Source organism: Eschrichtius robustus, chromosome 2 (genome assembly GCF_028021215.1).
Source record: "Eschrichtius robustus isolate mEscRob2 chromosome 2, mEscRob2.pri, whole genome shotgun sequence".
NCBI lineage: Eukaryota > Metazoa > Chordata > Mammalia > Artiodactyla > Eschrichtiidae > Eschrichtius > Eschrichtius robustus.
This window is the reverse complement of record NC_090825.1, coordinates 176,383,100-176,399,465: the sequence shown is the minus strand read 5'-3', so window position 1 is coordinate 176,399,465 and position 16,366 is coordinate 176,383,100.

Below are 16,366 nucleotides of genomic sequence, written 5' to 3'. Positions count from 1 at the left end.
TTGAACCCAGCTTCACCTGGCTCTGGACCCTGCCAGAAGGGCTGTGGGCAGGTCCTTCAGAAAATAAATGCTGGGATGGCGTACCCCTACCCTGTGCCCACTCCTGTCCCTGCAGTGAAAAGAGAGGGAAGGGAGCAAAGCTTTGTCCTGACCCCCACTCCTCAGTCCCACCCCCTCCCCTCTGACCCTCAGAGTCCTCTGTAAAGAATAATGGTAGAGGGACTTCCCTGATGGTCCAGTGGTTAAGACGCTGCACTTCCACTGCAGGGGGCATGGGTTCCATCCCTGGTCCTGCAACTAAGATCCCCACATGCCGCAGCGTGGCCAAAAAATAAAAATTAAAAAAAATTTTTTTAATTAAAAAATTAAAAAAGAATTATGGTAGAGACTTCCTAGGGTTGTGACAAAGGAGAAACAAGATGGTACATGTAACATACTTAAACAGCACAGTGCCTGCTGGTGGGAAGTCCTCAACACAGGATAGATGTGACCATGCTGTTATTGCTGTCATTATTATTATTACTTGGGCCATACCCTTCCCCCCACCCTGTTCCTGGCCAGGGTAGAGTTGAAACCCACATCTCCAAAGGTGAAAAATTCAGGCACACACTCAAGGCATTTTTTTTTTACCTCATTGGCAGACCCCCCCCCCCGCCAATGTGCTTGGCTAAAAGGTTCTTGGAATGTATCAGAACCAACTCCATCATAGCCATAAAACAATACAAAAATTGATAAATACTTGAAACTTGCCTCAGAACAGATTTGTTCTAGGGTGAGTAGTAACACCAGCTCTCATTTTCTGAGTTCCATCTTTGTGTGTTATTTTAGTTTATCTGTGGAGCAGGGATTATCATCCTTGATGTACGTGATAAAGACACCGAGACCCAGAGAGGGTAAGAAATTTGCCAAAGTCACACAGCATTCGAGCAGGGTGACTTGAATTCGAGTTATATGGGCTAGGCTGCAAAGTTGTATAATATTTTGAACCAATAATTCTTGTCACCATAAACAGGTGTTGCTTCTGGGAGCAGAGAAAGAGAGAGCTTCTGTTCACTCTCTTTGATCTTTTGAATTTTGTATCATGCATTTATTACTTATAATAAAATAAAAAATACTTCTAAAGTAACACATTACTTAACCTATGTGCTTCAAAGAACACCATCAAGAAAGTGAAAGAAAAACCTACAGAATGGGAGAAAATATTTGCAAATCATAGATCTGATAAGGGTCTACTACCCAGGATACATAAAGAAATCTTCAACTGAACAATAAAAACACTACCAATTTTTTTTTAAGGGGCGAAGGATTTGAATAGACCTTTCTCAAAAAAGATATATAAATAACCAATCAAGCTCATGAAAAGTTACCCAACATCATTAGTCATCAGGGAAATGCAAATCAAAACCACGAGGAGACACCACTTCACCCCTGCTAGGGTGGCTAGAATCAAAAAGACAGACTGTAACAAGTGTTGATGAGGATGGGGAGAAACTGGAATCCTCATATGTGGCTGGTGGGAATGCAAAATGTCATAGCTGCTGTGGAAAACAGTTTGGCACTTTCTCAAATGGTGAAACAGAGAGTAACCATATGATCCATCAATTCCACTCCTAGGTGTCTCTACCCAAGTGAAATGACAACACGAATATCCATAACAGCATTATTCCTAAGAGCCAAAAGTAGAAACAGTCCAGGTGTCCATCGACTGATTAATGGATAAATAAAATGTGGTCCATCCATACAATAGAATATTATTCAGCCTTAAAAAGGAGTGAAGTGCATACATGCTACAATGTGAATGAACCTTGAAAACATGATGCTCAGTGAAACAAACCGGACACAAAAGGCCACATAGTGTATGATTCCATTTACATGGAATGTCCAGAACAGGCAAATCCAGAGACAGAAAGTGGGTTAGTGGATGCCTGGAGCTGGGAGGTGTTGGAGAGAATGGTGTGGGGGGAGTGCACCAATAGACGTGAAGTTTCTTTTTAGGGTGATGAAAATGTTCTAGGATTAGGTAGTGGCCATGGTTGCACAACTCTATTACTAGGCTAGAAACCACTGAATTACACACTTTAAAGGGTGAATTGTATAGCATGTGAATTATATCTCAATAGAAATTATATAGAGAGTTACTTTTTTTTTTAATAAATTTATTTATTTATTTATTTTTGGCTGCATTGGGTCTTCGTTGCTGCGCGCGGGCTTTCTCTAGTTGCGGCGAGCAGGCGCTACTCTTTGTTGCAGTGTGCAGGCTTCTCTTTGCAGTGGCTTCTCTTTGTTGCAGAGCACGGGCTCTAGGCACACAGGCTTCAGTAGTTGTGGCACGCGGGCTCTAGAGCGCAGGCTCAGTAGTTGTGGCGCACGGGCTTAGTTGCTCTGCGGCATGTAGGATCTTCCCGGACCAGGGCTCGAACCCGTGTCCCCTGCATTGGCAGGCGGATTCTTAACCACTGCGCCACTAGGGAAGTCCCTAGAGTTACTTTTTTATTGAAGTATAGTTGGTTTACAATAGCTTTACTTTTTGGTTGAGAAACATTTTGCAGCTGACAAAATTCTTACATCTTTGTTATCTCATTTAAGCTTCCAAATACCTGAGATATTTTAAAAGAGGGTATCTCAGTTACTACAGAAGGTCATACGGATGCTGAGCTTGGAAGGGGGACTGGAGTTCAGGTTTCCTGAGTCATAAAGGTTTTCAAGTGGGGATGTTAGCTGTCATCTAGGGAACTTCTTGGATGAGACAGGTTGAGTTCCTGAGAGCTCGCTCCCTCCTCGGGGAAGACGTGGAGGAGAATCTCAGGACCAAGTGAGCTCTGGGCAAGAGGGAGCCCGCCATCTCTCCATCCCAGACCCCAGCTCCTCCACAGCCTAGGGGGGTGGCTGTCTGAACCCCTAAGGCTCCCATGCATGAAGCTGGCGTTTCTTGAGACCAATCTTCTTGTTCTGATTCTGCGGCCCAAGTGACCCTCCCACTCTGGGCCTCAGCTTACCAATGGCAGCGAGTGCCGTACTTCTTTCACAGGCTTACAAAGCAGCCACCAAACAAGGCAAGGTGCCTTTGGGAACTTGGATCAGATGTCTTTAGGTTTTGTTTGTTTGTTTTGTTTTGTTTTAAAATTTTATATTGGAGCACAGTTGATGAACAATGTTGGACTAGTTTCAGGTGTACAGCAAAGTGATTCCATTATACATATACATGTATCTATTCTTTTTCAAATTCTTTTCCCATTTAGGTTATGTCTTTAGGTTTTTCAACAGGTATTGACTGTTCTCTCAACCACGACCCAAGAGGGAGTGGATGAGGGGCCTTCCCTGACTGCTGTGGGTGAATTAGGGGCTGTAGCTGGACCCAGGGGCCTCACAGCTCGAGGTGTTAAAACAGTTTCTGCCGCGGACCCGGGTTCGATCCCTGGTCGGGGAACTAAGATCCCACAAGTCGCGTGGTGCAGTCGAAACAAAACAAAACAAACAAAAACACAGTTTGCACATGGGCCTTGGGAATCCTAGCTGATATTCCTGGAGGAACTTCTGGGAAAGGGAGCTGCGGGGTAAGTGTTCCACTTTTGAAAAAGACAGGGACATAGGTAGGTTCTAAAACCCGGGGTGGGGAGGTGGGAGGAATTGGGAGATTGGGACTGACATATATGCACTATTGATACTATGTATAAAATAGATAACTAATGAGAACCTACTGTATAGCACCGGGAACTCTACTCAGAGCTCTGTGGTGAACTAAATGGGAAGGAAATCCAAAAAAGAGGGGATATATGTATACGTATACCTGATTCACTTTGCCATACAGCAGAAACTAATACAATATTGTAAAGAGCTACACTCCAATAAAAAATTTTTTAAAAATCTGCCTATAATTTGCATAATGTAGTTTATGAAATAGAGTCACTGCAACCATCTTGAAAAAATTAATAAATAAAACCCAGGGGGGTCACTGAGCTTGATGTTGACCCCATGACGATTTTATTATTTATTTTTTATTTTTGGCTGTGTTGGGTCTTTGTTTCTGTGCGAGGGCTTTTTCTCTAGTTGTGGCAAGCGGGGGCCACTCTTCATCGCGGTGCGCGGGCCTCTCACCATCGCGGCCTCTCTTGTTGCAGAGCACAGGCTCCAGATGCGCAGGCTCAGTAGTTGTGGCTCATGGGCCCAGTTGCTCTGCGGCATGTGGGATCCTCCCAGACCAGGGCTCGAACCCGTGCCCCCTGCATTGGCAGGCGGATTCTTAACCACTGCGCCACCAGGGAAGCCCCCCATGACGATTTTAGAACATGCTGCTCAGAGTTTGGTCTGCCTGGAAGCCCACTTAGCCAGCCCTTAGTGCCTCCCATGGACCAAGTCCCTGATCTCCAGCTTACATTTTAGTGGCAAATACTGACAATAAGCAAAGAGACAGATAAAATCATTTCAGACAATTAGCGGTGAGTAACTGAATAGAGAGTGATGGGGGCCTGGGGGCTATTTTTTTTTAAATGAACACATGTCAAAAGATTTTATTTCGTTCATTAATTAATGAGGGAACCAGCAAGATGTTACAACGGGTTCAAAGGAAAAATCCGAAGAACGTTCCTATAGAGACAGGTGAGCAATGCTGGAATGAATTACAGACAGAGGAAAACAGGACTGTGTATGATTCATTTGTATTTGTCTGGACAAGAATCATTGCCAGTGAGTTCCCTGGAGGTCCACTGGTTAGAACTCAGCGCTTTCACTGCCATGGTCCCAGGTTCAATACCTGGTCGGGGAGCTAAGATCCCGCAAGCAGCGCCGCGTGGCCTAAATAAGTAAACAAATAAACAAAAGAAAACAAAAAAAGGATCATTGCCATAAGTATCAGTTTTCTACACGTACACAGTTGTAGAATAGCCCAAAGATGGCAAAAGGTGAGAGACCCCATAGAATCAGACCATGGCTAGGTTTGTCTAGGGGCTAGTTCTGTTATTGAAATGATCATCAGGGAGAATTCTTCAAAGGAAGTGATACTAAGCAGGGATCTGAATGAGGATATGGGGGCAGGTTCCCAGGCCTGAGGGTAAAGGGTACAGTGTGGAACTGCCCCTCATGATGGAGGCTCAGCCAGGAGGCCAGTATGGCTGGAGCAGCAGATTCAGAGGGCAGTAAACGGGCACCTGCAGGCCAGGCAAGTGCTTTGGACTTTATTTAAAGTGTCATGGATTCAGTCATAAAAAGGAGTGAAGCACTGACACTCGCTACAACATGAATGCGTCTTGAGATCATGTTGCTCAATGAGAGAAGCCAGACACAGAAGGACACAGAGTGTGTAATTCCGTTTGTGTGAAATGTCCAGAACAGGCAAATCCACAGAAACAGAGACTGGGTTTGTGGTTGCCAGGGCCTGGGGGAGGGGGAGGGGAGTGACTGCTAAGGGAGATGGGGTAGTTTTTGGGGGTGATGGAAATGTTCAAAAATTAGATAGTAGTGATGGTTGCACAATTCTGTGAAAACCACTGAATTGTCCATATTAAAGAGTGAATATTCTGGTAGTGAATAACATCTCAATTTTTAAAAAGCAAAGAAACACCCATGTTTAATAACAGCCGTATTCACAAGAGCTAAAATATGGAAACAACCCAAATGTACATTGACTGATGAATGAAAAAGCAAAATGTAGTCCATCCACACAATGGAATATTACTCAGTCTTAAAAAGGAAGGAGATTCTGACACCTGCTACAGCGTGGATGATCCTTGAGGACATGATCCTCAGTGAACTTAGCCAGACACAAAAGACAAATACTGTCTGCTCCCACTCACAGGAGGTCCCTAGAGGAGTCACATCCACAGAGACAAGAAGTATATGGTGGGGGCCAGGGGCTGGGGGAGGGGCTGGGGAGTCAGTGTTTCCTGGAGACAGAGTTTCAGTTTGGGGAGATGGGAAAGTTCTGGAGATGGATAGTGGTAATTTTTGCACAACAATGTGAGTATACTTAAATGTCACTGAATTGTACATTTAAAAATGGTTAAATTGGTAAATTTTATGTCATATGTATGTTGCCAAAAAATTTTGTTTTAAGTTCAAAAGGAAAGTCAGCCTGGAACAGGATGTGAGGGTGGCCAGGCGCCATCTCATTCCAAAGTCTGGGAACTCCTGCGGTGCCTAATGGATTTGCACACCCCATTAGTATGAAGCGTGGTCATTTTAAAATTAAATGTTATTTAATTTTAAATGTTAAAATTCAATGTTTTAATTTTAAAAAAAGTAAAATTAAATGTTTTTCCTTTCCAAAAAATTAAAATTAAAAAATTGAAAGGTACCCCCCAAAAAGTATTGATGGAAAGACATCAGTAAGAATAGAATTACCGTATGACCCAGCATTCCCACTCCTGGGCATATACCCAAAGAAAACCATAATTCAAAAAGACACATGCACCCCAATGTTCATTGCAGCTCTATTTACAATAGCCAGGTCATGGAAGCAACCTAAATGTCCATCGACAGACGAATGGATAAAGAAGATGTGGTACATATATACAATGGAATATTACTCAGCCATAAAAAGGAACGAAATTGGGTCATTTGTAGAGACGTGGATGGATCTAGAGACTGTCATACAGAGTGAAGTAAGTCAGAAAGAGAAAAACAAATACTGTATATTAACGCATATATGTGGAACCTAGAAAAATGGTACAGATGAACCAGTTTGCAGGGCAGAAATAGAGACACAGATGTAGAGAACAAACGTATGGACACCAAGGGGGGAAAGTGGCAGGGGAGTGGTGGTGGTGTGATGAATTGGGAGATTGGGATTGACATATATACACTAATATGTATAAAATGGATAATTAATAAGAACCTGCTGTATAAAAAAATAAATAAAATAAAATTCAAAAATTCAAAAAAAAAAAGAAAAAAAAAGAAAGACATCAGCCTGGGTTTGAGCAGACATGTGCCCTGCTTTATGTTTTGTTAATCTTTCCAATAACTGTGTAAGAGCCCTGAGCGGGGCAAGACCAGTTCGGACGCTGGTGTGGGCAGCCCAGTCAGCATAGATGGAGACAATAGTGAAGGAAGGTGGACAGGGTCCTTTTTTTTTTGGCTGCACAGCACCCGGGATCTTAGTTCCCCAACCAGGGATCGAACCTGTTACGGAAGCGCTCAGGCCCAACCACTGGACCGCCAGGGAAGTCCCTCCTTACACTTATTTTTATTTATTTATTTATTTTTCAAAGTCTTTGTTGAATTTGTTACAATATTGCTTCTGTCTTATGTTTTGGTTTTTTGGTCCCCGAGGCATGTGGGAGCTTAGCTCCCTGACCAGGGATCGAACCCACACCCCCTGCATTGGAAGGCAAAGTCTTAACCACTGGACCGCCAGGGAAGTCCCTCCCTACATTTATTTTTAAAAGGCTCATGATCTGCTTTGCCATCTTCAAACCCTGCAGCTTGACATCCTCCCATTTCTCTCTAACTCTGACCCTCCTAACTCCCTCTTATAAGGACCCTATGAAATATGTATATAAATTAGATTCCTAGGGCCTCTGTAACAAAGTACCACAAACTGGGTGCCTGGGGACAGCAGAAATGTATTCCCTTTCAGTTCGGGAAGCCAGAAGTCCATAGTCAAGGTATTGGCAGGGCCATTCTCCTTCCAAAGGCTCTGGGGAAGGGTCTGTCCCAGGCCTTTCGCCTGGCTTCCTTCCAGTAGCTTCAGGCCTCCCTTGGCTTGCAGGTGGCCAGCTTCCCCAGGTCCCTTTAGGTCATCTTCCCTCTGTGCTCATCTGTCTCTGCATCCAAATGTCCCCTTCTTATAAGGACAGCAGTCACATTGGATTAGGGGCCCACTCTGCTCCAGCATGACCTCGTTTTAACTAATTACATCTTCAACAACCCTATTCACAGATAAAGTCACCTTCTAGGGTACTGGAGGTTAGGACTTCAACAAGTCATACATACAAATGTGTATATGTTTATCTACCTATCTATCTATCTATCTATCTATCTATCTATCTATCTATCTAATCTTTTTCACCAGTGACTTTGAATAAAAATGCCAAGATGCTGAAGGCTGGCTTATCAGTTCTGGGAGAACAGAGATAAATTTGGATTCAAGGCATATCACAACAAACACACAAAGAAACACTAACCTTCCTGGGAGAGCTGTAAAGTTCTATGCACACTCTCAAAAGCCAACTGAGGGGACTTCCCTGGCGGTCCAACAGTTAAGACCCTGTGCTTCCACTGCAGGGGGCAAGGTTTGGATCCCTAGTTGGGGCAACAAAGATCCCGAAAGCCACGCCGTGTGGCCAAAAAGAAAAAAAAAAAAAAAAAAGCAAGCCACTGAGTAAAAGGGGACAGAGTTTCAGTTTGGGAAGATAAGACAGTTCTGGGGATGGATGGTGGGGATGGCTCCCCAACAGTGTGAATGTGCTTAATGCCACTGAACTGCACACTTAGAAAGGGTTAAAATGCTCAATGGGATGTAGGTATATTTTACTACAATTATTATTTTTTTTAAGGTGGGGAGTCAGTTGATTCAGCGCAGTATGGGCTCCAGGATGGGATCCTGAAACAGAAAAAGGGCATTTGTGGAAAAACTGGTGAAATGTAAAGACAGTGTGGAGTTTTGTTCGTGGTGATTTACGGGTGTTCGTTCCTAAGTTGTGACAAAGATACCATGGTGATATATGACAGCATTAGGGGAAGATGGGTGAAGGGTATATGGGAAGCCTTTCTGGAGTCTTTGCAAGTTTTCTGTAAATCTAAAATATTTCTGAAATAAAACATTTAACAACAAAAAAAAAGCAAAAATTGAGTCTACATGGGTGTATATATTTGTCAGATTCATCCAACTCTATACGTAATATCTGTCCGTTTTATTGTATATAGCCTATACCTTAATTTTATAAAAACACACAGAAATTAAAACACCCGTAAAAAAGTTGCTTGACCAAAAATGCCTAAAAATATGCACAGCCTTTGGCCCAGAGATTCTGTATCTAGAAATTTATCCAAAGGAAATATTTTGAGACGGTCAAGCTATAGTAACTAGAAAAGTGGGTTACAAACCAGTACATTTAAAAGGCCCCATTATCCTGGGGTAGGGACTTCCCTGGCGGTCCAGTGGTTAGGACTCTGCACTTCCACTGTGGTTTTGATCCCTGTCTGGGGAACTAAGATCCCACATGCTGTGCTGCATGGCCCCCCAAAAAGTTTTTTTAAATAAATGAAAAGAAAAGGTCCCATTATTCTTAAAAATATACACATGTATACTCTTGGTACACACACTGAGGTATCAACAGTGCTTATCTCTAGGTGATGCGATAAGGGTGACTTTTTTGCTTCTCTGAATATTTGAGTTTTTCTTCAATTAATATATATTGCTTTTCTAAAATAAAAAAAAAATTTTTTTTAAAGAGGTAATTGCACCAGATAGAATATCCTGTGAGGGTTTTGTATGAGTTTCCTTGGGCAACTGTAACAGATTACCACAAATGTAGTGACTGAAAACAACACAGATGGGCTTCCCTGGTGGCGCAGTGGTTGAGAATCTGCCTGCCAATGCAGGGGACACGGGTTCGAGCCCTGGTCTGGGAGGATCCCACATGCCATGGAGCAACTAGGCCCGTGAGCCACAACTACTGAGCCTGCGCATCTGGAGCCTGTGCTCCGCAACAAGAGAGGCCGCGATACTGAGAGGCCCGCGCACCGCAATGAAGAGTGGCCCCCGCTTGCCGCAACTAGAGAAAGCCCTCGCACAGAAACGAAGACCCAACATAGCCATAAATAAAAATAAATAAATAAATAAAAACAAAAAAACCTGATGTCTTACATTTCTAGAGGTCAGAAGTCCAAAATGGGTCTTGGGCTGATCCTTCCGGAGGCTCCAGGGGAGCCTCGGTTCCCGCCTTTTCTAGCTTCTAGTGGCGCCGCATCCCTGCCTCGTGGCCCCGTCCTCCATCCTCACAGCCAACAGTGCAGCATCTCCCATCTCTCTCTGTCTCTGACCCTCCCATCACAGGGTCTTATAAGGACCCTGTGATGATGCTGGGCCCCTAGAGAATCCAGGATAATCTCCTTTGTCAAGAGCCTCAACTTAATACCATCTGCAGAGTCCCTCTGACCACGTAAGGGAACATTTTCGTAGGTTCCAGGGATTAGGACGCAGACATCTCTGGGAGACCATTATTCTGCCCATCACAGGTTTGTATGGACAAACCAGGCAATTAATATTACAGCTGAGATTCTGAAAAAGCTAATGTGATTTCAGGCCACATTAATAGAGGTCTAGCGCTCAGCTCGAGGGAGATGGTGTTCTTACCAAACCATTCCGGGGACGAGACCAGCATGCTGAAAGGAGACAAGGAGCCATGTCCCGCGAGGAAAAGACGGACAGACAGACTGATAGCTGGGCCTGGCTCCCAGGAGTTCTCTGTAGGGCTTACGGGTGGAAGGCGGAAATGATTCTGGGATGTTCCCGAGGGAAGGAGGGATGTCAGACCTGGTCCCAGTCCTATCTGAGCCTCCTCTTACTGCCTGGCACCCAGCACTGGGCTCAGTCAATGGGTGGTCCACTCTACTCTTGGGGGGGTGGACCAGCCCAGTATCAGGAGAAACTCCTGGAAGCCTTGTCGGGGGCGGGGGGGTCTTTCCACCAGACTCATTAGGTCAAAGTGCTGACAGGGCTGCCGAGGCCTAAGTCAGAGAATCCAGAGCAAAGTTCAATTCCTAAAACCGTGCAGGTGTTTGCACACTTGTATTCATAAGAGCATTATTCACAGAACCCAAATCGACAGATGATGGATAAACAAATTGCGGTCCATCCACACAGTGGAATATTATTCATCTTTAAAAAGGAAGGAGATTCTGACACACACTACAACATGGATGGATCTTGGGGACATGATGCTCAGTGAGAGAAGCCAGACGCAGAAGGACAAATACTGTCTGATTCCACTCACAGGAGGCCCCTAGAGGACTCAAATCCATAGAGACAAGAAGTATATGGTGGGGGCCAGGGCCTGGGGGAGGGGCTGGGGAGTCAGTGTTTAATGCGGACAGAGTTTCAGTTTGGGAAGATGAGAAAGTTCTGGAGGTGTTTGCACAACAATGTGAATGTACTTAAAACCGCTGAGCTATGCACTTAAAAATGATCAAGATGGTAACTTTTGTGTATATTTTACTACAATAAAAAAAATCAGGGTCTGTTTTTAAAAAAAGGACTAAAGAAAAACCCAAAAGAAACTATTTTGGGGTCCAACTTAACAGAGCGCAGCCTTTTTATTTTCACAAGTGACGACATTGGAAAGAAAAGAACGTGAGAGCCACCAGCCACAAGTACAGAGTCAAATGGCTCCCAGCTCGGCTTCTGGACGCTTCAAGCCCTGCTGTGACCACTCACAGGCACATTGCTGGTTCTGTGGGCAGGGACTTTGTCTGCCCTGGGTGCCCAATAAACCCGGAACTGGTGCCCGGGTGCAAGGAAAGCCAGGTGAGGCGCCGGAAGCCCCTGTTTCCCCAGTGGGTGGATGCCTCCTCCCATCCAGGCTCCTCCCAGGTCCCCAGAGCCCCACCCAGATGAGCTAACATTTAACCAGTACAACCCGGGGTGGCCAAACCAGGTGTGCAAGTATCGAAATACTTCAGCAGCTTCACGGAGGGCCCCCAGCATCACGGAGAAACATTTTCTAAGCAGCAGAGGGTGGGGCAATGGCTGGTCCATGGGTACCTGGGGGGCTAGGGAGCCTCACTTAAGAGGTGGCTTAGACTGCTCCAGAGGCGGAAAAGGCAGGACTGATCTGGTGCTGCTCTCCCTCCCTCCTTCCACCCACCCCCAGGATTCCCGTCTGTGCAATGGGCCCTGCCAGTCTGTGCAATGGGTCCTGCCAGCCGGAAGCTCCCAGTCTCTGCCCGGCCCCGGCTCCTGTCTACCTGAGCGCCAGTTTCCTGGATGCCCCCTCACATTCAGGCTGGATGACAGCTCCCAGGGGCCTCTCAGAACCTCGAAGGAGTGCTCCAAAGCCAGGGGGGCCAGCCTGTCTGCCTTTGGGGTCCAGCCCAGAGTTCTGTCTTTGTCATTCTTTCTGCAGCCGGGTTCCCCCCGACAGGAGTTAGCTTAGTGCAGGGAGTCACACTGTGGGGGGGGGGGGGAAGGGGGGTGATTCCCCTACCTCCTGGGGACAACTATGGCTGTCATATTGGGGGAGCTCCAGACATGGAGCTGGTGGAGGCCAGGGATGCCGCTCAACACCCCACAGTGCCCAGGACAGCCCCACCCCAGGGAATGACCCGTCCCAAATGTCCACAGTGCCCAGGGGGAGAAACTCTGGCCTGGATCTAACGCGCCTGCTTGCTTCTTCCTCTCCGGGCTCTGCGGAGAAGGAAAACCACTACGCGGTGGCCTCTGCCTGACCGGTGGCCAGGTCCCAGCCCTTGAGCCATCCCGCTGCCCTTCCCCCCTCCCCCAGCAAAGCCTCCTCCCCACCCACACCCCTACACTGACCCAGGCAGCCTGTCTCCACGCTGGGGGGGGTCCTTGGCTTTTTATCTGTGTGAGGGGCCTGAGGCTGGTCCCTCAGTAGAAACAGTCTCCGTGGGTCAGCTGCACCTGAGGGACCCCGGGTGAACCAGGCCAGTCCTGTCCTCCCCCACCCCAGCCCCTGCCCACCCAGGGCCTTCTAACAAGATGGCACCCCTGGGGGAGCCTGCAGAGCGGAGGGGACCACAGCCAGGGAAGGCAGTGGAGGAGCAGAAGAGGAGAACGTGGCAGCCTTTCGGGTCGGCCAGACCTCCCCTTCGTATCTTTCTTTTTTTAAAATCACCGCAATTTAAGGAGGGACTCCTCCCTCCATCCTGCCGCCTGCCACGTGGGCCAGCCAGGGGAGTGACCCGCTGGCCCTCTCGCTCCCTTGGCTGGTTTGGCTGCGAGGCAGTAGCTTCAGTTTCACTTTGGTGTCACCGGTTTCACTTTCCGGGAGAGAAAGAAGAGAGACAGAGAGAGACAGGGAAGAGAATAGGGACAGAGAGGGAGGGCAGCTGTGTCAGGTGCAAGGTCAGCCGCTGCCCCGTCCTGCGGGGCCACTGTCTGCCCACCGCTCCCTCTCCTGACCTTCCTCTGGCCTGTGGATTCTCAGAGTCAAGGTCAAGAGGTCAAAGGGCAAGTTCTCTCTGCATGACCTTGGGCAAGGCAAGCCATTTTCTTACCCTGGGCTCCTTCCCCACACCTCCCGACCTCCTGTAAAAGTGGGGCAGGGGATCAGGTCCACCCCATGGGGTGCTGGGGTGCAGATCAAAGCTCTGCTGACCGCTGACTCGGGCCAACGAACGTCAAGAGCAGTCCCACAACATCCCCTTTGGGAGGGGGCGGAGCTAGGTCCAAGGCAGAACAGGATGTCGGTGGCTGCCTTTACCCAGCAGGGACCCTTGGCCCAGAAACCACCAGATCCTCCAGAAGGAGGATCCATGTGGCCTGAGTCGGGGCTGGGTGGGAAGTGGGGGGGGGGGGGGGGACAGTGTCCCCTGAGGCCACCTGCTGTGGCTTGGGGCTCATGGTCTGGCAGATGGGGCTGCAGGCCCAGGTGCCCCACTTGCTTACTGGCAGGCCTGCCTGTTGCCGGGCAATGGCGTGGCCTTGTCCCCCTCACCCCTGCTGCTCTTCCTGCAGGGTGTGGGTCCACAGCCTGGGGCATGGATTCACTGCCTTCTGGGTCTGGTTGAGAGTCACCTGATGTCAGGAGATGGGCCCATTCTCCAGGACTCCCCAGACTGGACGGGAGGCGGTGGGGGTGGGGGGGTGGGGGGTGGGGGAGAGTCACCTGGGGATGTCAAGAACATAGCTCAGGGAATTCCCTGGTGGTCCAGTGGTCAGGACGTGGGCTTTCACTGCCGTGGACCCGGGTTCGATCCCCGGTCGGGGAACACAAGCTGCGTGGCGTGGCCAAAAAACAAAAAAACCTCACAGCTCAGCGAGATAGGAAGTGTGGGAGCCAATGGGAGAGGGCGGTTCGTTATTTATTTATTTATTTCTAATTTTTAAAAAAATTTTTTGAATTTTATTTATTTTTTATACAGCAGGTTCTTATTCGTTATTTTACATATATTACATTTTAGTGTATATATGTCAATCCCAATCTCCCAATTCATCCCACCACCATCCCCCCACCCCGCCACTTTCCCCCCTTGGTGTCCATACGTTTGTTCTCTACATCTGTCGTTTTTTAGTATAACAGCTTTATTGAGATATAATTCACATACCATACAGTTCACACACTTAAAGTGTGCGATTCACTGGTTTTCAGGACATTCACAGTGTTGTGCAACCATCACCACTATCTAATCTTAGAACATTCCATCCCCCCAAAAGGAAACCCCGTCCCCATTAGCATCACCCCCAGCCCCTGACAACCAGGAACCCACTCTCTGTGTCTGTGGATCTGCCTGTTCCGGACGTTTCCGATCAATGGAATCACACCCTGTGTGTCCTTCTGTGTCTGGCTTCTCTCACTGAGCATCGTGTTCTCAGGGTCCATCCACGGTGTAGCGAGTGTCAGTGCTTCACCCCTTTTCACGGCTGAGTGATGTTCCCGGGTGTGGATGTGCCTTATCCCGCTTATGCATTCCTCAGCCGATGGACGTTTAGGATGTCTCCAGTTTGGGCTGCTGTGAATGAGGGCAGGTGTTAACCGAAGTAGGTGTTGATTGGTGCATGTCCACCCACCATAAGTGATGTCTGGGGACCCCACGTTTTCTGGGGGGTAAGAAGCACACCCTAAAAGGCACAGAGAGAAGGAGCACCCCCAGGGGCGGCCCAGCACCCAGTCTCCCTGGATCTTTGCCGGATGCTGGGAAAACACCTTCCCCATCCCCACCCCCACCCAGGTTGGCTCCAATTGTGAACCCAGAACTTCAAAAGGGAGAGTTTGAGAAGCTCCCAGAACCTCAGGGGCCAGCACGAAGCAGCAGGGCAGGCAGGCTGGGAGCAAGGCCCCGGAAGATGGCCCCTCCCTTTTAATGAGGAGTAGAGCCGGGCTGGGGGTGGGCCGGCCGAGGCGGGGGAGGGGAGAGCAGAGGAGAGGCAGGAAGGGGAGGAGGGCAGGGCCGGGGCTTCCTCAGAGGGCAGGTAGGCAGGCGGCTTCTTCGCACCTGTGCCGGGCTTTGCGCCGCCCCTTTGGCGGGGAGCCCCCGGGCAGGGGAGGAGGAGGAGGAGAGGGAGTCACACAGGATTCCGTTCCCGTCACTCCGGAGCCACTTCCTGCTCTTTAATGTGGGGTGAAAGCAGGAGACAGCGCACCTCCGGGTTCACGCACGCCGGGGAGACCCCACCCCTCTGCGTAGAAGCTGATCCCACTCGCCCCGCCCCCTCCTCCAGCCCAAGTCCAGGTGTGGGGAGACCCCGTCCGGCGGCAGCTCCTCACGTGCTCACTGGGCACTTGTACAACGTCTTTGGGGAAATACCCGCCTTTTTAATTGGGGCGACTCTTTTGGTTGCTAAGTTTTAAGGATTTTTTTTTTCTTTGTTGTAAGGATTCTTTGTATCTTCTGGGTACTAGGCCCGTCTCCCCTACAGGATTTGCAAATACTTTCTTCCCACTCCGTGGGCTTTCTCTTCACTCTCCTGAGGGCGTCCTTTGATGCACCCAAGTTTTCAATTTTGATCAAAGTCCAAGTTCATCTATATTTTCTTTTGCTGCTTGTGCCTGTGTGTCATGTTGAAGAATCCACTGCCAAGTTCAAGGGCATGAAGATGGGTGATGGGAAAGTCAAAGGAGTAATTTTGCTGAGGGTTTTACATGGGTGGGGGTCTGGCGGCCCTCGGCGAGGGGGAAGGGAAAGGCTGCCTGAAGTTTGAGCAGGAGCTGAGGGTGGGGACGGGGGGAATATGGAAGAGGAATTCCAGAACAGGGAACAGCAGGTGCAAAGACAGGGAGCCAAGAGTGAGTGAAAGGCTTGCACTGCCTCCCCTCTCCCCCCTCCTCTTCCCCCTCCCCCTTCTCTTCCCCCTCTCCCTCCCCTCCCTCTTCTCTCTCCCCTCCCCACTCCTCCTCCCTGACACTCTGACCCCTGGGCAGTCCCTACCGCTGTACACTGGGCCCCCCCACAGACATTAGGGGTTGGGGGGTGACGTGTCTGTGCTTAGAAACCTCACCGGTCCCCACCTCAAAATCCAAGGCTGTTATAGAAGAAAGGAGATGGGTGGCCCGGCAGGGGAGCTGGTGGCGGGCTGACCCTGTGTGTGAACTTGCAGGTGAGTGTAGTGGGGGGGGGCATCTCAGCCACACGGGAAGGGGGAGGGTTATGGGGGCTCGGAGAGCCCTCCCCAAGAGACACCCACAAGTGAAGGAGCAGGAGCTAGGCAGGTGCAGACGGAAGGGAGTGAAAAGGCTCACGGGTGAGC